We start from the raw sequence: 24,587 nt of genomic DNA, 5'->3' as shown, positions 1-24,587 counted from the left end.
GATTTCCCAGGCAAGAATATTAGAGTGGGTTGCCATTTCCCCCCAAAAGGATCTTCCTGACCCAGGGATTGACCTTGCATCTCCTGCACTGGAAGGCAGGTTCTTTACCACTGAGCCACCTTCATTTCTGGGACCCATAGTAATAATTCAACTATAGGACTATCCTTGTAAGCCAGCATCCAGAGCCAGCTGGGTCTGTCTTGTCTTGGGCTTCTCTGGGTCTCAGGAAGCAAAGCTTTCAATGTGACCTCAGAATGGGTACATGGAACCCAGGAACCCACTGAACCCACAGAAGGCAAATATCCTGTGACCACAGCGTGGTAACACACCAGGATCCCATGAACCACAGGACAGGGGAATGAGGTTGCAGCCATTTTACCAACGGAGTTTGGGGCAAGAGTCAATGTTGTGCCTCATTTCTGGCCCTGTTCTTATGTGTTTCTCAATTGTGCAGCCTGGGTGACGAGAGGTAAACACCCCGCCATAGACTTGTTCACAAATCCCTCACAGAGAGACTCCCAGGAGACATCGTCACCAGCTAGACCATGAATTGAGTCTTGACAAATAGATTTTGTTTCCACAACCCACTTGAAAGTAGCACTGTTTCTGCTGCAATTGAATCAATGTGCATATAGATCGCTTGTTCAATAAAAGAAACTAAGGAGGAGGTATTTCAGGAACTAGAGAAGTGGCCAAAAAATATAAAGGAAAAATGATTTAACTGTGACATATTGGAATGAACGTCTCAAAGCATGCAATATAAGGAAAAGTTCTACAATAGTTATATCAATGAATGGGAGTTCTGTGTTAAAGCCACGTTACTGGTTAAGCCTGGAAAATTTTCCTCTTTTTTTTGCCTGACATTGCAAAATTCTTGGTTTGAACTGATTTATCTGATGAAATGTTAGACGTTTCCTGTTGGAATGATGTCTGCCTACTACTAGAAATCTGACAGCTGGGCACGTTATCCACTAGATGTATTTTCTGAGATGACCCCTGTGACCTCAGCCAGTCTGTTACCAAAACTGGTACAGCACTTGGAGAATATGAACCTGATCAAACTGAGACCAGTTCCCTGCTTCTGGAGACAGGGAACCCCTATCACTCAGCCTTCTTCTCTCTTCCCTTTGTAATTTCAGCTGCCCAGCCCCCTCCATATGCTGCCCAGGCCACCTGGTTTCCCCAAGGCTGTCTCCCTAATATACCTGGTTCACACCTGCCCTTCTCAGCTTGGATTCTCTGCCTATCTTCTGGCTATACCCAGCTCAAGCCCTGTCTCCCCCAAGTAGACCCTCGTAACCTCCATAAACCCCTACCACCTGTAGAATCCTACCTGGTGCACTTTCCACAGTCAGCGTCACAGATCTTGTTTTTATTTCTCTGAATACATAGAGGTTGACTTTCCAAACCCAACACAGATCCTAGAGGGCAGAGACAGAATTTTATATACGTGCAACAAGTGTTTATTAACCAACAAATATAGCTATTTGCTGATAGCATAAATATCATGAAGTCAGTTGGCATGATTAAAGCTCTGTCATCTGCTGCACAGACAGCAAGGGTCAGACACTGGTGACTTACTCTAAACACAATGCAGAGAACAGAGTTGACAGTGGCCACCATCTGGGTCTTTGTTGGGGGAGCTGCCTGCCCCACGATCGCCATTACCCTAAAAGGAACTGGATGCAGAGACCTGAATCCAGAATTTTGGAAAAACTACCAAACGCAACATTGAAAGGCCCCCTTCTACCTGTCCTCCCATCTGTATCATCAGGATATGTCATTTTCCTTGTATTTTTTTTCCCCACCATAAAATCTTTGGAGGCCCTTCAATACAGAAGGCAAATAGAAGCCAGCAAAACAAAAGTTTAAATGGAAGCTCAGGTACTTCCCTGGCAGTCCAGCGGTTGAGACTTCACCTACCAGGGCAGGAGGTGAGGGTTCAATCCTTGGTTAGGGGAGTTAAGATCCTTCCTTTTGTGCGGCCAAAAGACCAAAACAGAAACAACAGAAGCAATATTGTAACAAATTCAATAAAGACTTTAAAAATGGTCCACATAAAAAAAAAAATCTTTTAAAAAATACATGGAAACTCATGGAAGAATATCTGCAAAGAGAAGGTAAGCATCTAAAAGATGCTCAACATCATTAGTCTTTAGGGGAATGAAAATTACAAATCACGACAACACCACCACATCCTATTAGAACTGTCCGATTGTTAAAAACTGGCAACACTAGATGCTGGCAAGGATGTGGAGCAACAGGAACTCTAATCTTTCGCCAGCAGGATGAAAAATGGCACAAACACCCCGGACAACAGATGCACGCTTCTTATAAATTTGAACTTACCATATGAGTCGGACTGAGCGACTGAACTGAACTGAGCTATGATCCCCAACCCCAACCCCAACCTTAGAAACTTAGCAAAGTGAAAATAGAGACCTTTGTTCACACAAAGATCAAATCCATGAAACCAGGGATGGAAGTTTCATCTAAAAATCACCCCAAACTGGAAACAAACCCAGGGTCCCTGAACTGGGCAATTGGTAGACAAATTGATGGAACGTTCATCAGCACTAAAAAGAAAGAATTCTTGATGTATTCAACCACACGGAAGAATCTCAGATGGCTGGTGCTCCCTGGAAAGATCCAGCCTCAAAATACTGCAAACAATGTGATTCAATTTATATGAAGAGGTAAACCATTAGGGACAGGAAATAGACCAGAGCCGTGGTTGCCAGGGGCTGGGGAGGGAGAGGGTAGGAATATCCCATATCTTGACTGTGCTTCTTATGTGACTGTAGGCATTTGTCAGAACTCACAGAACTGCATACCAAAAAGGTTGTGATTTACTGTATCTAAATTAGAGCTTAAGAAAAAATATCTCCAAGTTGGCAACTCTAACTTCAGACCTGGACTCATCCCGCCTCAGAGTCCCTAAATTGCTCCAGGTAGTTCCAATGGCCACCAAGGATGCTCAGAGCCCTCAGAGCACAGCCAGGGGGTGCGTCACAAGCCGGACCTTCACTGGGCTCCCCTTCGCTCTCCAGCTCTCTGCCATGTCTTGAGCCCTCGCAGCAGGTGGATGGAGCAGATTCTGGGGACCACTCACAAATGCCATCACTTTCATCAGCAAAACCGTCCCCAGACTGCTGGTGTGTCCACCGGCCAGCCCCCCAGCTGAGGCCAGGCACCCTCCAGGGTGATAGACCGTCCCAGCTGACCTGCTGGGCTGCTGTCCACTGCCAGCCTGAGAGGAGGGTGTGCATGGGTGGGCTTGTCCTGCCTCTTGTCCAGGAGGCCACAACTCCATGGCACTTTCCACCCATCACCCTGGTACTGCAGTGTACCTGGAAGTCAGAGTTCAGATGTCTCACTCCATATGGAGCTGCCTTTATATTAAAATTAACCCTAGACATCCAGTGTTTATTGCACCACTATTTACAATAGGCAAGACATGAAAGCAACCTAAGTGTCCATCAACAGAAGAAATGGATAAAGAAGACCTAAGGTATATATGATGGTGGTGGGGCTCAGTCGCTCAGCTGTGTCCAACTCTTTTGCAACCCCATGGACTATAGCCCACCAGGTTCCTCTGTCCATGGAATTTCCTAGGCAAGAATACTGGAGTGTATTGCCATTTCCTACCCCAGGGGATCTTCCTGACCCAGGGATCAAACCTGCGTCCCCTGCGTCTCCTGGATTGGCAGGCATATTCTTTACCAGTGTGCGACCGGGAAGACCCAAGTGTACCTATACAATGGAGTATTTCTCACCCATAAAAAAGAATGAAATAATGCCATTTGCAGCAACATGGATGGATCTAGAGACTGTTATACTGTGTGAAGTAAGTTAGAGAAAGACAAATACCATATGATATCATTTATATGTGGACTCTTAAAAAAATGATGCAGGTAAACTTGTTTACAGAATAGAAAAAGACTCACAGAGTTAGAGGACGGGAGTGTGGTTGCCATGGGGGAAAGGAGTGGGTGGGGAGGGATGAATAGGGAGGTTGGGATTAACATACACACATTACTGTATGTGCAATAGATAATCAACAAAGACCCACTGTATAGCACAGGGAATTCTCCTCAATACTCTATAATAATCTATATGAGAAAAGAAGCTGAAAAAGAATAGACATATGTATATGCATAACTAAATCACTTTGCTGTAAAGCTGAGACTAACACAATATTGTGAATCAACTATAATATAAAATTTAAAAATTAAAGAAAAATGAACCCTAGGCACAGAGCTAAAAGTCAAATGTGTATGATTCCTCAGAATGTTTTTATTTTAACATTTTCTTTTCTCTCTAATAAAGAGAAAGCCATCAGCTGATACAGCTGGAGCACTGCTTTCCAGGCAGCATGCAGAAATATTTCTATGTGAGGTGAGGAGCGGTATCTATGGTAACAGGATGCAGAAGCCTTCAGCACCTGATGGACTGATGAGGACCCGTGGCTGTGGCTTGTTCCTGAGAGCTTGTGCCCAGCTCCAGGTCCCTGGAGCAGCATCAGCTGGGACATTGCTCGTTCTTGGGAGGAATACAGCACATGGGCAAGGACTCAGGGAGCCAGGATCTCAGAAAAGACTGTCAAGATTTGACTCCTGACACTTCACCCCCTTGAGATCCTCTCTGTGAACGTGGAGTACAGTTCCTACCCTTTCACTGTGTGGAGATGAAACCACAGATGTGAGCACCTCACTTGGTCCCCTGCGGGCATGGCGAGAGCTCGATCAGTGGCAGTTATGATTTTCTCAATTTATATCATGTAAGGGACTTCAGCTTTACGGGCAGGAAAGGCCACTCTTGGCTTCACTAACAAAAACCCTCAAGACGGGTTCCCAGGATGAGATTCTGGTCCTTCAGTTCAATCAGGTTCAGAGCTGAGCCTTGAGGCAACCAGCCCTGAGCAGGTGGTTGTTCCTGATGTCTGCTCTTCTCACCTGTATGCCCTGACCTGTCATCTCTGTAATTACACTGGAATACACTTCTCATCACAGGCACCAGGAGAACCCACAAGTGAGCAGGCAGCTGGTTAAGGAAGAGAAAAGCAAAGGTTGACCTCATTTGGATAAAAAGGGATCCACCCGAACCTCTCCCAGGCAAAAGTCTTACCACACCAGTGCTCTCAACAGCTTGGTACAGACATGTTCTTTCCTTCCCTATTTTTTTTTATTATGAGGATTTTTGTGAGTTTTGTTCTTTTCTGAATTCAGTAGAATTACAAAAGCTTGGAAATAACTGCAAGAATCTGAATGTTCAGCAGGAAGAGAGCCTCAGACGTTCAGCGCTTTGCTCCTAAGTACAGGCCTGAACCCAACAAATCAGTGACTTCAGAGGAGCTGAGATTAGTGCATGCGAACCATGCAGGATCCAGTGATGACTGAGAAAGTAAGAGGGAGGGTGAGCACACGTCCAGACAGCGCCTTCCGACAGGAATAGTGAGGACAGTGACCGGTTCAGGGTCACCAGCTGGAAAGGAGCAGTGAGAGTAGCAAGATGCCAGAACACCAGCAGGAATATTTGCAGGACTGAGAAAAGGGCTCACGGGGCAGGGGTGTGCATTTACTTTCAAGCAGCAATGTGGAGGATAAGAGCTCTCTGTGGCTGCAGAGAACAGAATTCAGACTAAATTGATAAGCATTTCATAGAAGGGCCACTCTGCATGTTTAAAATAAAATCTAAATTTGTCAACATCACCTGAATGGTCCTATCTAATCTGACTTCTTCCCCTCTCTCTGATTTCATCTCCCTCCACCCACTGTTTGTTTCCTGTGCCCAGTCGGCCTTGCAGGACCTCCTCCAGCAGCCTGCAGGACATTGGCACTTGCCATCCTCTCTTTCTGACATTAAGTGGCCTTTCCCTTCCTTGCATAGGATCCAGTTTAAATATCATTTATTCAGAGAAGTCTTCCCGGGCCTTCCCGGCTGACGTTGACACCCAGAATCACTTTTTGCCGCAATAATTATCCAGTTTTATTTATTAATAAACCGTGGTGCTCATCATTTTCTAAAAGTAGTTTGTGTATTTGCCTGCTGTGTCTTTCTCTCACATTGCCCATGCTCAGCTCCTGGGTAAGTATCTGATGAATAGGAGGGCTCAGCAGTGATGCATCAGGTGGGTGCATGAGTGCGAGAAGGAACAAGATGCTCTGCTGGGTCTGAGTGGCTCTGTCCCTCAGGGAGAGGTAGAAGGGCCAGCAGTTCTGTCTTCATGCGAAGGAGACCATCTCTCCCACACCAAAGAGACAGCAGCCCTTCCCTCCCCACCTCCTACCCCTCACCCCAGTCTACAGCACACAAGCATGTGGAAGCCCAATGGTGTTCTTTTCAATCACAGCTTTTGTTTATGAAAATCCTGAGATTCCTGGTAATTGGATGTATCAAGCAATAATCAATATTTCTCTTTAGGGCACTTTCAGCCACGATTATATTTTTAACCTATTTTTCTCCAAACACAGGCTTTTCTCTGGACTGAAAATCCATAGCATTTCTAAATTCAGATCTCCCAGGGTTCATGTTTTCAATGCTATGAAGTCTAATTAACTGTGAGTTTATAAAGTGATAATTGCCTGGCACATCTTGGGAGGGTCCAAGAAAGTGAGTCTCCAAGGGCTTGTGCCCAGCAGTTCTCAAGGTCACCCATGCACAAGGCTGCCCTCAATGTTAACCCCGTGCTGGAGGGAGAAAAAAGCTTATTTAATTGGGGAGTACCTAATCTATCATTCTCATATTAAAACAAACACAGCCTTGTAGAGTAAATTCACTAGATTTTTAAAGACAAGGCTTCCATAGTCAAGGATAAGAAGGGTCACTTTATGCTTTGTTCAGTTTTCCAGAACTCCATGCAGCCAGGAGAGACCAGGTGACATAATTCTAACCAAGGGGTTTTGCTCATAAGTCCAGTCTGCAGGAAGGATGTCACTTCTTGAATAAAATGACAAAGCTGTACCCTGCCTGGAATACAAGGATGATGGACACATGTGCCAGAAGGATTTTCCTGACATGAAGGCAAAGGTCATGCCCAGAAGGAAAGGTGGGGAGGTGGACAGGCCCTGGCTCCTGGACCTCAGTACCCCCTCCCAGCTCCCCAAGACCTGTTGTATCAGAAAGAAGCAAACCTTGACTAGTGTTAGAGTTAGTGCAACCCTAAGTGTAGACTCCTGGTTTGGCCTCTGTAACAGAGATGGTTAAGCCTCTTTCTCCCTGGTCCCTGCCCTACCCTCAGCCTGACATGGCACAGCGCCCTGCTTGACCACTAAAGACACATTCCTGCGCGTGCAGCTTATCCCTTCCCATCTCTCCGACCTCTGAGAGGCCTTCAGGGATTACCACCAGACCATCTTCCTCTTTTTTGCAAGTGTCTTTTCAAATTAAATCTCTCCTAAGCGAAGCACAGATTTGTTTTTTGTTTTTTTTTCTTTTTCTTTTTTGGCAGAGGGAACAAATACGTGGGGAGAGAGCGTGAAATCTTACAGTCTCTGGGCTGTCAGGGTCAGAGGTTCAACCTCTTGACTTGGTTGTGAGTGAATTCAGTCCAGGGCAGAGGAAGTCATTTTCCAAGTCTGTGCCGTGGTAAGTGATGGGTTCCAGGCCACATTTAACCCCCATGTCCATGGTCTTTGCAGAGATTCCCACCTTAAAGGGCAATCCTGGGTGAGTCCTGTGCTTGACACTGACCAGACCCCCCACCGCATGCACACAGCCTCCTGTATACACACATGCACAGAAAGCCACACACATATGTCTACGTATCCTGGTCAATCAGATTGCCGCTGAGTTTTGCTTTCTTCACTCCCCATTCTGAAGTTCAGTTGACAGATCAAAATGGAAATTAATCAGGAGGCCTCACAGTGGACATGCTCGGACAGGCACCAAGTCACCAGGCCTTGTGGAGGCCGCCTTTCTGTGTCTCCTTCCCTGGCAAATCATGCCACCTCTCATGGCCACTCCCACCAGAGGCTGCCTTGCTTCTGCCCTGCCACCCATCAAGGTGATGTTGGAGCTGTTGGTAGTGACCACACAGAGTGTAGGGAAAGCATCCACTCCTCCTGGAGGAAGGAGGGAGAGGGGTTTTATTCTGAGAATAGATGTCTTAATGTACACAGTGAAACTCTCCTCCCATTGAAGAAAATCCTCCCAATAAACCGTTGCTGAGGACTTGCTTTGGGTCAAGTCATATGAAAAGGAAGTGAAAGTGAAGTCGCTCAGTCATGTCTGACTCTTTGCAACCCCATGGACTGTAACCAGGCTTCTCCGTCCATGGGATTTTCCAAGCAAGAATACTGGAGTGGGTTGCCATTTCCTTCTCCAGGAGATCATATCAAGCATCTAAGACATGGTACCACCTTCCAGAACCTCACAGTGAAAGGGTACAGAAGTATCATGTCCATTGAGTCAATGATGCCATCCAACCATCTCATCCTCTGTCGCCTCTTAAAGTGTGTGATATATGCACATAAACACATAAATATATGTAAAATGTACATAAATAAATATATAAACATACATACTTTATGAGTATATATATATACATTTTGTTTATAGGCTTCATCACACCAAAACCTTGGGACAGGACTACTGGTCAGGTCAGTCACCATTCCCTTTTTCACAAATGGAGAAACTAGGCTTAGAGCTTAAGTAAAGCAGCTTGAACAGAAGAAGTCATGACTGAATGTTTCAAAATTTAACTCTAGCTATCAACAGACTGGTTCCAAATAGGAAAAGGAGTACGTCAAGGCTGTATATTGTCACCCTGCTTATTTAACTTATATGCAGAGTACATCATGAGAAATGCTGGGCTGGAAGAAACACAAGCTGGAATCAAGATTGCCGGGAGAAATATCAATAACCTCAGATATGCGGATGACACCACCCTTATGGCAGAAAGTGAAGAAGAACTAAAGAGCCTCTTGATGAAAGCAAAAGAGGAGAGTGAAAAAGTTGGCTTAAAGCTCAACGTTCAGAAAACTAAGATCATGGCATCTGGTCCCATCACTTCATGGGAATTAGATGGGGAAACAATGGAAACAGTGTCAGACTTTATTTTTTTGGGCTCCAAAATCACTGCTGATGGTGATTGCAGCCATGAAATTAAAAGATGCTTACTCCTTGGAAGGAAGGTTATGACCAACCTAGATAGCATATTTAAAAGCAGAGACATTACCTTGCCAACAAAAGTCCATCTAGTCAAGGCTATGGTTTTTCCAGTGGTCATGTATGGATGTGAGAGTTGGACGGTGAAGAAAGCTGAGCACTGAAGAACTGATGCTTTTGAACTGTGGTGTTGGAGAAGACTCTTGAGAGTCCCTTGGACTGCAAGAAGATCCAACCAGTCCATCCTAAAGGAGATCAGCTCATTGGAAGGACTGATGTTGAAGCTGAAACTCCAATACTTTGGCCACCTCATGAGAAGAGTTGACTCATTGGAAAAGACCTTAATGCTGGGAAGGATTGGAGGCAGGAAGAGAAGGGGACAACAGAGGATGAGATAGTTGGATGGCATCACCAACTCGACGGACATGGGGTGGGTAAACTCCGGGAGTTGGTGATGGACAGGGAGGCCTGGCTTGCTGCGATTCATGAGGTCACAAAGAGTCGGACACGACTGAGCGACTGAACTGACTGACTGATCTTATTCCAGGGTGGTTCAGTAGTAAAGAATCCTCCTGCCAATACAGGAGTTCAGAGAACCAATACAGGAGACATGAGTTCAATTCCTGGTCTGGGAAGATCCCCTGAAGAAGGAAACAGCAATCAATTTCAGTATTCTTGCCTGGGAAATACTGTAGACAGAGGAGCATGGTGGGCTACAGTCTGTGGATTCACAAAAAGTTGGAGACAACTGAGCAACGAAACACAGGCACACACATCTTATTCCAAAGCCAGAAAATTCAATCACCTCCCAACTTCACATAAGGTGGCAATTCCAATGGACAGAAACTGTTATGAAGGAGGTGTGCAAAGGTCCTAAATCCATCCTGAAAGCTTACTGTGAAGTCACAACGCTATAATTGAATGACTCTCAGATGTAGGCCCAGCTGACTCATCCTAGAAGAAACCATGTGAACTTTGCAGGTATGGTATGTTTAGTTCAGGTATGAACTAACAGATAATAGCCTAGAGCTCAATCTGTCTTACCCTTTGAAAATCCAATCTACACAAATAAGTCGTAGGTGACTTTGTAGAAAGTGTCAGGCATTGGAGTGACTTGACTTCCATTCATGGTTTTCAAAGAAATCCTATCAGAAAGAGATAACTGTGGACCAAGTCGGCTCAAGTGAAAGGCCAACTTTGGAAAGCGTAATACTGCTTCATAAGAGAGTTAGTCATCTGATAGTGGGGAACTTGCATCTGCTCTGCATTCAGTTTGTTGTGAGATGTTACGTTGGGAGAAATACATGGAAAAAAGGCATCCTTACACAGACATTTAGTTGGAAAAGGGAGAGGTATTTTAATAGTCTCTTTGGGTGGTTGTGGACATTCTTCTCTGACACTAAACCAAAAATCACTAAGTGCTTGTTTCTCAAAGGGGAAGTACAGTGCGAGTCTGAAATTTGCTCATACTGTAGGCAGGGAAGCCTAGCGTGCTGAAGTTCATGGTGTTGCAAAGAGCCAGACATGACTTACACACTGAGCAACAACAACACCTCTACGTGGTACCCAGGTCTGAAAAAACATGGTTGACCTGTCAGATATTCTTTCAAGGAAAAATGCTGTTTCTATGAAAAAAAGAAGACAGTTCATCTGGCAACTCAAACACCCTCAGGAAACTTTTCCTCGAGAAAACCCTCAAGCTCTGGTTTGAGCACAAGTGTTTTGTGCTTCCCAAGTCAGAAGGGGATGATAGAGGATGAGATGGTTGGATGGCATCACCGACTCAATGGACATGAGTTTGGGTGGGCTCTGGGAGTTGGTGTTGGACAGGGAGGCCTGGCATGCTGCAGCTCATGGGGTCGCAAAGAGTCGGACACGACTGAGCGACTGAACTGAACTGAACTGAAGTCATCACACCCAATACTTTTATCAGAGCATGCATAAGGCACAATGTAATACAATTAACACTTTTACTGCTCCCTCAAGGAAATCCTTAAGTGAAACTGGCATGGCTTCACTTCGCAGAAGTGCCTAGAGATGAAGATAGTAACTTCAGTACTCCATGCCAGAGGTCCGGAATGCTCACCACCACAGCTCCTGACCATCAGTGCAAACATCATCCCAGGGCAAGATAAACACTGTCTTCGTGTAATTATGAAAATAGTTTTGACTTTATAGACCCCTTAAAGGAAACTGAGCATCCCCCAGATGTCTGTGGAGTTCATGGCATGAAATTTTGTAGTCGAGGACAAACTTAGCTTCCTCCTTCCCCAGTTGACATTGACTCCCCAGCTCTCAGGGACACCCAAGGTCAACCTGCTCCGTTAATCCCTTGGTTCTGTTTTAGCTCATCCCATATCTGACACCCCCTGTCCTGGAACGGTCACTACACAAAGGGTATTGATGATGAGAGCCCCAGCGCCACCCCAGGTCCCAAGTTGGGAAACCCCACTGTCCTCCTCCTGGTTTCTTTTTTCATTAATTGCCTCCATATCTCGAAAATGTGTCTATCTTGCTACTCACTAATTCATGAAGCATTTATTAAGCACCTTAATGAGCTGATCCCTGGGCTACTTGTCTTTACTGTCCTCTTCTTTAGAAAAGAGGAGATGCACCCAGACTTCCCAGGCAAAGCAAAAAATTAACCCTTCCCTTGAGTCTCAAAAATCTTATTTTCAGCTAGTTTATTTATCAGCACATATACGCCTAGTTATTAATAGCATTATTTTTAATTAAGGAATTTTCCAGGGTCAAGTTGCCAACTGAAGTTGCTAGGCAGTTTGCCCAAGTAAGGACTTCATTAAGAACAAGGCAAAAATCAAAAAAAGTGCAGAGTTCAACTGGGAAGAAATCGCCTAGGGAAGCAGGACTAGCTGAGTTTTCTTAATTTACTTTCTCACCCCTGACTCTCTCTTTCACCCTCCTGGCCCCCAGTTATTGTGGATGAAGAGGGGCCAGCTCTGTAGGAACCACAATCTTATCTCTCTGGCTCTGCACATAGAAGTAATTCCAGGAGGTTAAAGGGGAAATGAGAAAGGGCTGCCTGGGTAGAGAACTAAGGGTTGGTTGTGTGATTTTATCCTTTAAGACATATTCAGATGTAAGCAACAGAACCACCAGCTAAGAGTTCATCAAACAGGAAAGACATGTAATTTTCTCCTGTGGCGGGGAGTCTAGAAGGAGAGACTCTCAGGTATGGTGCAGTGGTCCACCAGGGACCCAGACTCATCCTCTTCTCTTCTTCTGTCATCTTTGCTACTTTGACTGTTAATCCTGGGGCTTATAACCCTATGTTTGCATGTCTTCGAGTGACCCATCCACCCATAACCATATTCAAGACAGAAGGAAGGAAGGATCAACTTTGCCGTCTATCTTTCAATCAGGACATAAACACCTTTCAACCTTCCCCAGTCTCCCTGTCATGTGTCACTGGCCAGGAATGACTTCATGCCCATGAGTCACCTAGCCGGCAGCAAATGGGGGGGATGAGACCAAGATGGTGATGCTTGGCTGCTCAAGGCATGAAGCCGCCTGAACAGGAATGGGGTTTCCTAAAATCGGAAGGGGAGTAACCATGCCTTTAGGAAGACAACCAGTGGCACATTATGCATTGTTAGTCTCGAAGCCCATTTCTTAGGGCAGCATGAGGCTCCCACCCAGCTGACCATTGTGAGTGGCACCTAAGGGTCAACAGTCACTCACGTTCTCTGGGAGTGAAAGACTGCTCTCAACTCCGTCTAACAGCAGTAGGAGTCCCGGAGAAACAAAAAGACGCCCTCCATCAGTTGGGAGATTCCCTGGTAGCTCAGATTGTAAAGAATCTGCCTGCAATGCAGGAGACCCAGGTTCAGTCCCTGGGTCGGGAAGATCCCCTGGAGAAGGGAATGGCTACCCCTTCCAGTATTCTTACCTGGAGAATCCCATGGACAGAGGAGACAGGCAGGCTACAGTCTACGAGGTCACAAAGAGTTGGATCCAACTGAGCAACTAACACTTTCATCACAAGCTAAGACTCAAAGCCAAGTTTTCCTGAAACCAACACCCATGCTCTTGGCTCATCCTGAGGATGTGGACATTCCATGGACAGAGGAGCCTGGTGGGCTATAGTCTATGGGGTCACAGAAGAGTTGGACATGACTTAGTGACTAAAAAACAACAATGTACAACAAAGAAGCAAAGACCTTTTATGAATAGGATGATTTAAGCAAATTCATGGTATTTTGGAGGATCAAGGGCGAGCACAACCCACTGTCTGGAAATATCAATCTTCTGGCAACATTAGATGAGGGAGAAAACCTCCCTACAAAGGAGAAAACAGCTCACCAAGGAGATCTTTATATCATAACAAAGCATTTACAAGCTAAAAAGCCATATTGGCAGTAGATTAGATTGGATGGATAGAAAGATAGATTGATAGAGATGTATAGAATATTAACCTCATTGCATGTGTACCTACTCACAAAATTGGATAATAATAACATTCAGGAAATTCCTTGGCATTCCAGTGTTAGGACTCTGTGCTTCCACTGCAGGAGGCACAGGTTCAATCCCTGGTTGGGGAACTAAGATCCTGTAAGCCTTGTGGCTCAGCCAAAAAAATAAACTAACTTGCAAAAATAAAATAACACTCAGATGGAAAACTGAGTTACCAGGAAACTTGAGAGTATCCAAGCTTTTCTAAGGGCCCAAAGCTACTCTCTGTGAGAGGTTTTCTCGGGTCAGCTCATTAGTGAGGCTCTTGGTCATTTCTGACTGTTCCCACACAGGTTTGAATTGCAGGGCATAACAAGATGGAATGTGAGTGAACAGTCTCATCTGCAAATGGGAACATAACTGAAGCTGCTTCACTTGGGAACCCACCATCTCTGAGAAAGTAGCATCAGAGGTCAGAGTGTCACCTGTACGTGTCACCACCCAGAGGTGCCTGAGCCCTGTGAGAGCCTTTAAGTCACTGACTCTTGGGGGAGAAATCAAGACCTCCAGCCTTTTAGTAAATCACTGCCCAAGAAGGACAGAGGAAAAGAAAATCTGTTCCTTTAGTTCCTCATAGCTTCAGAAATCACTCAGGGGGCTGGGGACATTCCTAGATTGGTATATGATTAATAATTCAGGGGTCTCATTTGTGTAGAAGTGAAGATCACCTGGAGGAAAGCATGGCAACCCACTCCAGAATTCTTGCCTGGGAAATCCCATGGACAGAGGAGCCTGGTGGGCTACAGTCCATGGGGTTGCAAAGAGTCAGACACGACTGAAGCGACATGGCATGAAGGCATACTTGTGTAGAAAGAAAGACATAAAGGCAGGTCGCTCCATCTTCTTTCCCACCTCATGCATTTTTCTTATCATGTGTTCACTCTCTAGTGAAGGGTAATTTGATAAATCTCTCTTTTGTTTTCCGTGTCCCAGCCCCAAGTGCCCTGGGTCCAGGCCTCACTCCGCTCTGAGAACAGATGCCTGGATTCCATCACTGGTCTGGTTGACTCTGACCCGGGCTCACACCCCTGGCTCTGCCAGTCACGGCAACTGGTCTCTTCTGGGGAAGCATCACTGTCTCAGGACACAAGGCAACCAGGCTCCTTGTCTGCAAGAGTGATGGCTAATTTCATGTGCCAATTTAACCAGGCCACCGCAGGCCCAGATGGTTGGTTAAAAGCTGTCTCTGGGTGTTTCCAAAAGATTAGCATTTCAATCTGCTGACTTTCCCCACTGTGGATGGGCCCTATCCTGCCTAGTGAAAGCCTGAGCAACACAAAAACGTGGAGGAAGCGGGGATTCACTGCTGCCTGACTGTCTGAGTGGGACTGGGGTCTTCTGCTACCCTTGGGCTGAGACTCATCACCTGGTCTCAGAGCTTCCAGATCAGCCACATCACCACTGGCTTTCCTGGGCCTCCAGCTGGTGGGTGGTGGACCATGTAATTTCTCAGCCTCTTCAACTCCTTGAGCCAATGCTTCATAATGAATCTCTTTATATTTAAATATATACATCTCATATAGAAAATCCCTAGTAGATATAATATATATCCTTTGTGTATAAGTCTCATATGAAAGAAAAGTGTAAGTGTTAGTCACTCAGTCCTGTCTGACTCTTTGCGACCCCATGGACTGTAGCCCACCAGGCTCCTCTATCTATGGGATTCTCCAGATAAGAATACTGGAGTGGGTAGACATTCCCTTCTCCTGGGGATCTTTCTGATGCAGGGATTGAACCCAAGTCTCTTACATCGCAGGCAAATTCTTTATGGTCTGAGCCACTGGGGAAACCCACAAGTTTCATATAATACATAATAAATCTGATCTGCCTAAAATATATATTTACATATAAAATATAATTATATATATTTATAAAGTATAAACATATAATTTTATTTAATTATACAATATATATTTATTTATATAATATAAATATATAGTTTAAATTATAAAATATGCATCTATTTACAACATAAAATATTTTATATTTTAAACTATACGTATATATTTCATGAAATACATATGTTTGAATGTTTGATTCTCTTCCCCCTGCAGTACCCTGACTGATACCTCCCAGTAGCCACAGAACATAAGTTGAATCCATGCAGCAGTTCTCAAAATGTGGTCTCAGACCAGCAGCAGCAGCACTTGGGAACTCATGAGAAATACAGATACTCAGACTCCACCCAGATAAGCTGAATCAGAACCCCTGGACGTGGAGCTGTATCAGAACCCCTGGGGAAAGGCTACCCACTCCAGTATTCTGGCCTGGAGAATTCCACGGACTCTGCAGTCCATGGGGTCTCAAAAAGTCGGACACGACTAAGTGACTTTCACTTTCACCTTTCTTTCACTTTCAGGGTCCCCTGGAGGCTTCCTTAAGTGCACACCACAGGTTCCATGTCCAGGGATTCTGATTCAGCTGATCTGGGTGGAGCCTGAATATCTGTATTTGTCATGAGTTCCCAGGTGCTGCTGCTGCTGGTTGAGACCACATTTTGAGAACTGCTGCATGGATTCAACTTATGTTCTGTGGCTACTGGAAGGTATCAGTCAGGATACTGCAGGGGGAAGAGAATCAAACATTCAAACATATTATATATATATATATGTATAGACCTTGAGCAATGCCCAGCTTGGAGAATCTTTCTTTAAAGTTTCAGAAGATGGGAACCAAACAGAAACTCACTAGGGCACAAGACAGTGAGTTCATCCGTTTGACTAATATTAATAGAAAAATGCAGAGGGAATCTGGCTTCAGGCTCCACTGGATCCAGATGGCCAGTGTCATTCACTGACTCTAATTGGCCAGACCAAGGTCAATTGATTACCAAGACCCATGAGGACAGAGAGTCAAGGGAGATGGGGTGTGTTAGAGAAAACCACAGCCAGGAAGAAAAGGGGAGAGCAACAGGAAAAAACAGAAATTGCAGGCACTCCTTCCACAGGTAACAGTATTTGCCATCCCCACTTCTCAAATGAGCCAACGGAGGACTGAGGACATCAGACAATGTTCTGAAGTTCCAGCCTGCTCCAGCTGACTCTGCATCTGCACAATGAGTCACCAAGGATGTCCTTGAGAATAGTAGAGTGTGTGTGAGCTCAGAGAGGAGCCCCAGGATGTCCTGGTTCAGCCCCTTATCATTCAAATGACAAGTTGTGTTAGTCCCAGTTCTCTCTGAATAAGAACTCTGGCCAAGCGTCTTTCATGTTCAGCACGTGTGGTCCAGGTTATCCACTTCCCCACACAAGCTCCTCCATGTGGAACTACAGAGCCTGGTACAGAGCCAAGCATCGCTAGCTCTGGTCATGGAGGAATGGGGCCCCTTCCAAGGGCAGCCGGTGGAAATGGGAGCAGCCTAGAAACCCACTTCTCTTGAATCAGTTGTTCACCCCAGCTCTCATCCATCATGGGAGATTATCGGAGGGTCCATAACAAAGCCAGCAATTTTCATAATAAAGAGGTTCTCAGGAGCAGAGTGGAGGAGAGCACTCAGAGGAAAGGGCAGAAATGAGCTCTTGGTCAAGTGAGTCAGGACAGAAGCCAATTAAAGCCAGAGCTGCTTAGGGGCCCCAAACTGAAATGTCAGCAGATTCCATGTAACTTGTTAAAATAAAGGATCTAATTTAAGGCTAAAGACTTTTTCTCTCTTGGTCTCATTCTCTACAGAAACAATCATTCACTCAAAGCCACCAACAAGAAAAACTCTGTCCTGTCGTCTCCATCCCAGAAATGCACACAGTGATTCAAATATATATTAAAAAAAATAGATATTTAAGAGATATTTACAGCTTTCCAGGTAGTGCTAGTGGTAAAGAATCCGCTTGCCAATGCAGGAGACATAAGATTTGCAGGTTCGATCCCTGGATGGGGAAGATTCCTTAGAGAAGGGCATGGAAACCCACTCCAGTATTCTTGCCTGGAGAATCCCATGAACAGAGGAGCCTGGTGGGCTACAGTCCATGGGGTTGCACAGAGTCAGACATGACTGAAGTGACTTAGCACACACACGTAAGAGATATTTACCAAAAGGAACTTCAAATATTTTTAGATATCACGCAAGGCTGAGGAAGGGGAAGTGTTGAGAAAAGCAACTGTCTTGTGATAAACCCAATGAAAACACTATTAAAATAAGAAGTCCAGGGGGAACTCTGTCATGAGCAAATGGGCATTAGAACACCTGCAGAAATATTGAATTCAACATATTTGTAGAGGCATAGACAAAATTTCTGTTAGAAAAGTTACTAAGCATATGCCTCACATGTTTATATTTAAACTTTTCTGGAAGAACCTGAATCAGTTTCATCCATTTGTTTCTCCATCCAGTTTTTGTGGGGAACATGAAAAATTTGTACCTAGTTCTGGTGATGTGTCTGGACTCTGGTCCTCAGAAGAGAGAGAAAACTACCCTTTAGTGAGAAACCCTGTCTGGTGAAGACAGTGATTACAGAATTAAAATGTGGTGCAAATAGTAAAAAATCTGCCTGCCAATGCAGGAGATGCAAAAGATGTGAGTTCAACCCCTTGTTTCGAAAGATCCCTAGGAGAGGAAATGGCAACCCACTCCCGTATTTTTGCCTGGAAATCCCCATGAACAGAGGAGCCTGGCGGGCTACAGCCCATGTGGTTGCAAAGAATTGGACACAACTAAAGTGATTTAGAACACACCACTGTTTTCATTGCAAAACAAAGCACCCAGATTCCGAAGCACTATTTACCTTGCTGAAAATAAGCTGTGTGTTTTCCAGGTATGTTAGGGCTTGCCTTGTGTATGTAGGAGGTTTGCTGTCATGACTTTTAAATGTTAGAACATTTTATAAGTCAGCTCTTCTCAACCCAGTTTCAACACACACACACACACACACTATAGCAGTATGATTATATTATCCTTCTGTCACGATTCTGATTTTACATATACAATGTGCTGGGTAGACACTAACATCTCTGGCTTCTCAGAATTAGTTTTTAAAGTTGCATCTCATTTCAAACAGAAATGACAAAAGGCTCATTTGGCTCCAGTTTTCTGCCCAGTGGTTAATTATCAGCAGAGGAAGCCTGGAGAAAATCCTCCTGATTTTTCCCCGATTCCCGTGGAAGGATTAGGAAAAGTCACGTTTGCCCCTGGAGCTTCCAGAAGCTGCTTGGCATGAGGTCTCATTACCGTGTTCCAGACCAAGCAGGACTGTGCCTTCTCTGGGAGGCACAGAAGGGCCTCTGCACACGGATTGTGCTAGAAGGTTAAACCAATAATACTGATTTTCTTTAAAGAGGAATTTACCTTTACCGATGCAGAGATGCAAGTGAGTCGTGAGGATTTAGAATAATCTTCCTGAGAAACAAAAGCAAATACAGTACAAACACAAACGGGTGACACGTGCTCTGCAGGCCACCGCTGAGCTGCTTCATTTTTCCCAACTCCTTTAATCCTGCGAGGGAATCTTGCCCGGTTCTAGAGCTTATTTGAATGTGGCAGTGACAATTTCACTGCAAGGCAGCAGCAATAAGTCTTCTGTCTTCTTGTCCTTTTTCTCTGCATTGAAATATTAATACACACTCTCTGAAGGCATTGCCAATGAAGCGTAGATTCTGGAGTGAAATGCATTTGGCATGTGACTTCAAAAATTATTAATCTTGGATTATACTTACCATAGAAATAATTGACCAGCCCTAGATCATCCCTACCACTTACTTACATTAAGGTTTTGTGAAAATAAGCACTAAGACTAATTGATACTGGGGATAAAAGCACAGCCCAAGGAAAAAACATAAAAAATCATCAAATGAAAACAAAGTGGGAGTTCCCAGTGTGGCCACGTAGTTGTGTTTGCAATACATATGTGATAGAGTGGGCACTTTTGTGCAATGGGACTCAGGGAGGAAGCTTTTGTGCAAAAGTCTCAATCTGCACATCTTAATATTTTTTATTTGGTAGAACGTTCAGTGTTACACTCACTGCTACTGGTTAATCCCTTTGGTTGCATTGACAGCTATTGTTCAGTTGCTAAATTGTGTCCGACTCTTTGTGACCTCATGGACTGCAGCACGCCAGGCTTCCCTGTCCCTCACTATCTCCTGGAGTTTGATCAGATTCATGTCCACTGAGTTGGTGATGCTATCCAACCATCTCATCTTCTGCAGTGACAGAAACTGAAGGAACTGTTGACTCAGAGGTTCCTAGGGAGATGTAGGGATGGAGCCACCTTCAGGTACCACTGGATCCAGGGGCTGCATTGATGGCATGCCCTCCCCTCTGTGCTTTCAGCTTGTTTCACCTTCTCTTGCTGTCATTACAGCTAAGGTTCCTGGGCTTCCTGTGTGTGAGGGACAAAATGACCGACAGCAACCCAAGCCCCATAACCTCCTTCCTTTTGGTTCTGGCAGGAAAGGCTTAGTCTCTGTTTCCAGCCAAAGGACACTACCCTCTCTGTGGTCCCCAGCAGGCACTCAAGGCCCCTGGGAGCATTTTGCATCTTTGTAAGTTTACTTACAAAATTCTGCACTGTCTTTTCTCTGGTTGTAGTGAGTGGGGGCTACTCTCTAGTTATGGTGTACAGGCTTCTTATTTTGGTGGCTTCTCTTGTTGCAGGGTCTTTCCTGGTAGCTCAGCTGGTAAAGAATCTGCTTGCAAGGCGAGAGACCTGGGTTTGATTCCTGGGTTGGGAAGATACCCTGGAGAAGGGAATGGCTACCCACTCCAGTATTCTTGCTTGGAGAATCCCATGGAAAGAGAAGCCTGGCAGGCTACATGGGGTGGCAAATGGTCCAACACGACTGAGAGACTAACACTTCCGCTTTCTCCTGTTGTGGAGCACAAGCTCTAGGGTACACGGGCTTCTGTAGTTGCAAATGTGGGCTCAGTAGTTGCAGTTCCCGGCCTCTAGAGCACAGGCTCAGTAGTTGTGGTGCACAGGTTTAGTTACTCTGTGGCATGTGGAATCTCCCTAGACCAAAGATAGAAGCCATCTCCTGCATTGGCAGGTGGATTCTTTACCACTGAGCCACCAGGGAAGCCCTAATTTGCACCTTGGACATCACAGTAATTGGAGGGTACTGCTGACATTGGAAGGGCAGTGGGGGGGCTCAGGGATGACTACCGTCATGCCGTGTGCCTGGGTGCTGGGTCAGCCTGCACAGTGAAGGCCTGCGTGCCATCCTCCACAGTGTTCATACGTCCAGCCGGATACTCACGGAGGAATAATCTTGTTAACAACCATCTGAGCCTTGTGTCCTCATACCAGTTCGCAAGGAGCACAGACATTTGTAAGACACACTGAATTTTCCAGGAGGGTAACTTCCATGTGAACCTAGAGAAGATGGCACAGTTTTTCATCAGGGTGGGAGAAGCGTCACCAGGAGTTTCTCTCCATTTTGTAGACTCTCGTCTCCGACAGCCACAACACTGACAGGTTTGCATTTCCAAATAGCTAGTTTGCATCTGTTCAGCTTTTTTAGATACTGTGTTCACCCATGGGAAGAACCAGCTAACTATCCACGGTGTCCCCCGGGGCAGTTTCTCCTGCACATTTACATTTAGAAATACGCATTTTATTATAAATTGCTTTCCTTTCCCTTGACCTTTATATTACAATTAGGGCATAAAATTGACTTCTTATTCAATTATATGTGTAGGTAAGTTCTATTATTCCATTTCGGGAGTAACACATAGACTCTTAACTAATCACCGTGTGATGCTACAGATGAAAGGGCAGGTGGGAAATAACTGAGTCCCCTCCCCAAACCATGGTGAGTGGACAGTGGTTGCACTAAGTTGCTTGAGTCGTGTCCAACTTTTTGCAACCCCATGGACTGTAGCCTACCAGGCTCCTCTGTCCATGGGATTCTCCAGGCAAGAATACTGGAGTGCGTTGCCATTTCCTTCTCCAGGGGATGTTCTAGACCCAGGGATCAACCTGAGTCTCTTATATCTCCTGTATTGGCAGAAGGGTTCTTTACCACTAGCACCACCTAGAAGCTCCTGAGTGGCCCAGAAAAGTGATCCTGGCCAACAAAAGCAAAAAACAGACACCGAATCTACTGCAATGGTCAGGGTAAAAGTGAAATGAAAAGAAAAAACTAACAAAGAAGAAGCCTATGTAGAAATAAAAGCAGGTTTAAAAATCAATACATGTGTATTAGTCAGGGTTCTCCAGAGAAATGGAACCAATAGAATCTGTATACAGAGAGAGAGATTTATCATACAAGATTTATTCCCGGGATTATGGAGGCTGACAAGTCCCAAGATGTGCAGCTAACATACTGGGGACCCAGGAAAGCCTGTGGAGTGGGTCCAGACTGAAAACCAGGTAGCCGGACACCCAAGAAATGAAGCTCCCATTCAATAACAGTGGTAGAAAAAGACTGATTTTTCTAGTTCAAGGGAAGCCAGGCAACATGCATTCCCTCTTCCTTGATGAATGTCAACCTTTTGGTCTATTCAGGCCTTCAACTGATTGGACGAGGCCTACCCACATTGGGGAGAGCAATCTGCTTTCCTCCATCAACTGGCCCAAATGCTAATCTCATCCAGAAACACCCACACAGACACATGCAGAAGAATGTCTGACCCAATATCGGGTCAGACCAGTGACCCAGTCAAGCTGAGACAGAGAATTAACCCTCACAACAGGTAAAACTAAAGTCACAGGATAGAGATGGGGGAACAAAGCTTCTCCTTATGGGAATCTGTACAACATCACAAGAGATCCCACTGTTGCATCATCCAGGACCATGATGCCCCAATCAGACTTTCCATGAAATTTTCCTGGAGTTTAGGTTTTTTAGTCATAAAGAGTGCCAAGGGAACATTTCCTTAATATAGTGATTCTGAAGCTTGAATTTGACTATCAGGATGGATGTTCTGAGTCACATCTGTTCCAGTAAAATGTAGTCAGTTATTATAAGCTGGAGTTTCTCTTCCTCGGCACCACTGACATCCTGGAGCAGATCACTGTCAGTGGCAGGGCTGCCTTGTGCACTACAGGATGTCTATCAGTATCCACTGCACGTCAGTACCATCCCCTCCCAGGTGTGACAACAAAAATGTCTCCAGACACTGACGCATGTCCCCTGGGGGTGAACATGCTCCCTGCCTACCTGAAGCCAAGTGCCATAAAGGGAGCCCAACAAACCACACAGTACCAGTTTCTGATATCATTTTAACTTAATGAGGACCACAGACCCCAAGCACCCTTAGAGACAGGCAGAGAGACCAGGGATACTCTACCCAAGAGACCCATTTCATGACCAGGAGGCTTTAGCATCATTGTGCAAGAGACCCAGGCTAACACATTCATCCTGCACATCTCCACAAGGGTATCAGAATCAGCTCATCCTTCCCATGGATGCAACGCTGGCTCCACATGCAAGGAGGAACAGTGTCTCTAGGATGACTGGTTCAGCCTCCAGGGCAGGAAGAATGCATGTCCTTAAACCCACCTGAAGGCATTTCCAAGAGCGGGTTTGATGGATGCTCACTCATTCAATGGGGGAGATTTAAGACTCATGATTAAATCCGATCACATTAAAAGATTAATGTAAAATTAGATTCAAAAATAGCTTTAAAGGACTTTTACATCCATAAGTTAAGCAGAGGCTTAACAGCAGAATTTGCTCCAAGGGTAGTAACTGCTCTCCTGTTTCTCCTTGGGCATGAAGCTCCCACCAAAGGCTGAAAACCTCTGACAAGGACGGACATCTCCTGGAGGATGCTAGAGGATGAAGAAGAGTTCGGGGGACACAACAGAACAAAGAATATTTCCTAAGGGGCAGTGTCAGCTTCCTTGTTGAAAGCTTCTGCTCTTTCCGCTAGTATAGGACACCACCTCTCCCTCTGTTTCCTCCTTTTCTTCTGCCGCAAGTCATGAAACCTCCCTGGATAGGAGGCCCTCAGCATGAATGATATCGCTTACTGAAGGCTCCCTGCCTGCCAAACACTCAAAGCAAAACATTATTCGGATGATTTCATTTAATCCTCAGAAGAACCCCACACCTTGGGTTTGCATGTGTGCGTGCTAAGTTGATTCAATCGTGTCCAACTCTTTGCAAACACATGGACTATAGCCTGCCAGGCTCCTCTGACCATGAGATTCTCCAGGTAAGAATACTGGAGTGGGTTGCTATTTCCTTCTCCAGGGGATCTTCCCGACCCACGGATCGAACCTGCGTTTTCTGGTTGGCAGGCAGATTTTTTTTTTTACCACTGAGCCACCAGGGAAGCCCACACAGCGCACAGATATTAACTAAGCTGCGTCTTTAGTGATGTGAAGACCTTGCCCTGGGAGCTTACCTGAAACACACATGGCCCATCTGTGGCTTTGCTTTCTCTTAAGCCCAAAGCCCAGAGTGATCCTGTTCACCATAACAGGCAAAACGCTCCTTCCAGCTGACACATCCTAGCCCAGAGCATCATGCAACCCCTTTCCATCCCCTTGGGGTCCCGCAAGCTGCTTCCTAGACCCTCAACTGTGCCAGAGGATAAAGATGATGATGTATTGTGAGGTCAGAGAGATGGATGTGAGCAGAACCAGTTGAAGTGGGAACTGGCAATCCTTTTCTGTAAAGAGCCAGAAAGTAAATATTTGTGCCTTGTGGGCCATATGGTCTCTGTCACAACTGCTCAACTCTGTCCTGCAGCACAAGAAAGTGGCACAGATAATGTATAAATGGGTGGTCATGACTGGGCTCCAGCTAAACTTGACTTACAAAAGCCATCTTCCCCAAAGCAGGCATGGCCAGGCAGTAGCCACCCTGGAGCACGTCAAGGGAGGCCTCTTTGAGGTGAACCCTCCCCTTTGCTGACAAAACACTTGGTTCTCTATGGGTTTGCAGGAATGAGCCCTGAACTGAGAGAGGGTAAATCCTTACCCATTGAAGATGCTGTTAATGTTGGTTTTCTGGCACAAGCAGCTGGACCTAAGTCAGGCCGGTGCAAACCATTTTCCACCCCAAAACAAGAGTTCCTGGGACACAAGAGCCACGTTCTACTCATCTTGGCAGGTCCCAACCCT

The 24,587-nt window shown here is 45.3% G+C and overlaps 1 long non-coding RNA gene across 1 annotated transcript in view; it reads right to left on the bottom strand.

Annotated features, from left to right (window-relative positions):
• The window catches only part of LOC145533346 (uncharacterized), a 34,142-nt gene extending 10,092 nt beyond the window's left edge, over positions 1-24,050 (bottom strand). The window contains exons 1-2 of the long non-coding RNA XR_014074010.1: positions 23,867-24,050; positions 1,334-1,421 (exon numbers count right to left, since the gene is read on the bottom strand). This is a non-coding gene — a long non-coding RNA (uncharacterized LOC145533346). The remainder of the gene's footprint in view (positions 1-1,333; positions 1,422-23,866) is intronic.
• Between the last annotated feature and the right edge of the window lie 537 nt (positions 24,051-24,587).

The sequence above is a fragment of the Giraffa tippelskirchi genome, chromosome 13 (genome assembly GCF_054371585.1).
Source record: "Giraffa tippelskirchi isolate mGirTip1 chromosome 13, T2T-mGirTip1v1.2.pri, whole genome shotgun sequence".
Taxonomy (NCBI): Eukaryota; Metazoa; Chordata; class Mammalia; order Artiodactyla; family Giraffidae; genus Giraffa; species Giraffa tippelskirchi.
This window is presented reverse-complemented; position numbering and strand designations above follow the sequence as displayed.